Source organism: Hyaena hyaena, unplaced genomic scaffold (assembly GCF_003009895.1).
Source record: "Hyaena hyaena isolate Hyena2069 unplaced genomic scaffold, ASM300989v1 scaffold_27, whole genome shotgun sequence".
Lineage (NCBI taxonomy): Eukaryota > Metazoa > Chordata > Mammalia > Carnivora > Hyaenidae > Hyaena > Hyaena hyaena.
In genome coordinates this window covers 516,959-518,752 of record NW_024080659.1, presented here as the reverse complement: position 1 = coordinate 518,752, position 1,794 = coordinate 516,959, and positions in this window count along the sequence as shown.

The following is a 1,794-nucleotide window of genomic DNA, read 5'->3' as shown; positions in this document are numbered from 1 at the left end:
GTGACGTGGGCATCTGGGGAAGGGACTGAGGGTGGAAGGAAGGAGTCATTCCTCTTCAAAGTGGAGTCTGCCCTCTGCTCTCAAGGAACCCTCAGTGTTTCAGTCTTCGGAGCCCAGTCCTCAAACTATGGGAGCCCAGAGCCCTCCTAACAGGACCCCCTGGGCAGTCACCTTTCAGCGCCATTGAATTCCTGAGCATTGAGTATAAATATAAAAAGCAGAGTAACCTATGCTCTTTATCTTGGTTCTCAGTTTTAAAGACATAGAAAAACATGAAAGAAAGATTTACACTCGCTACCTAGATTCTCAGTTCACATTTCCTCTATTCGTGTGCTCATGGCTCCCTCCATTACCCAGCCTCTATTTACCCATCTATTTATCTTATTTTTTTAAGTTTATTTATTCATTTTGAGAGAGAGAGAAAGTGGGGGAGAGGCAGAGAGAGAAAAGGGAGAGAGAAAATCCCAAGCAGGCTCCCCACTGCGATCACAGAGCCTGATGCAGGGCTTGAACTCATGAACCTCGAGATCATGACCTGAACCAAAGCTCGATGCTGAGACAACTGAACCATACAGGCACCCCCATTTATCTTATTTTTTATTTGTTTCATATTAAGTTGAAGACAACAGTGCGCTCTCCTAAAACCCTTCAGCGTGAATATTACTGATCAGAGTGAAATCATTAAACAAAAACAACTTTCATTATGGAAATTTTCGAAAGTCGAGAGAACAGTGTGATTATCCCAGAGCTTCTATCACCCAGCCTCAGCGACCGTCAACAACCTTGTTTCATTTATCCCCTCTTCCTTTTTTTAAATAAAAAAATCACAAATTCTCCAATAGTAAGTTTCACCTTAAATTATGAAAGTAATACGTACTTGTAACCATCATAATCATTATTGATTCAGGCATTTGATGGGTGCTCCATCCATGGGTAAAAAGTCGGTGGGGAGGTTCACCTAGGGGGCTCAGTTGCTTGAGTGTCTGACTCTTGATTTCAGCTCAGGTCATGGTCTTACAGTTCATGGGATTGAGCTCCCACGTGGGCTGTGCATACTGCACAGAGCCCACATGGGATTCTCTCTCTCCTCTTTCTCTGCCCCTTCCCCCTTTTGTGCCCCCTCCCTCCCCCCAAAATAAACAAACATGAGAAAATTCCAAAAAAAAAGCTTGGTGGGGAATAGGATATTCCCACAGAAATATCACTCAGAAATTACATATTACTTGGGGCGCCTGGGTGGCTCAGTCAGTTAAGTGTCCGACTTCAGCTCAGGTCATGATCTCACGGTTGGTGGGTTCTAGCCCCGCGTCGGGCTCTGTGCTGACAGCTAGCTCAGAGGCTATCGCCTGCTTCAGATTCTGTATCTGCCTCTCCCTCTGAGCCTCCCCTGCTCATGCTCTGTCTCTGTCTCTCTCAAAGATGAATAAACACTTAAAAAGTAAAAAAAAAAAAAAAAAAATTACACATTATAGTTGGCCCTAAGCTGCAGGGGTTAGGGATACCGATGCCCCATGCAGTTGAAAACCCATGTATAACTTTGAATCCTCAGAAACTTAAGTACTAACAGCCTACCATTGGCCGGAAGCCATACTGATCACATAAACAGTTTTTGTATGTTATATATGTTATATACTAATTCTCACAATGAAGTAAGCCAGAGAAAAGAAAATGTTATTAAGAAAATCATAAGGTATGCAAACCATGAGAGACTCTTGAATGCTGACAAAAACTGAGGACTGATGGATGTGGGGGGGAGGGGGGATGGGCATAGAGGAGGACACTTGTGGGGATGAG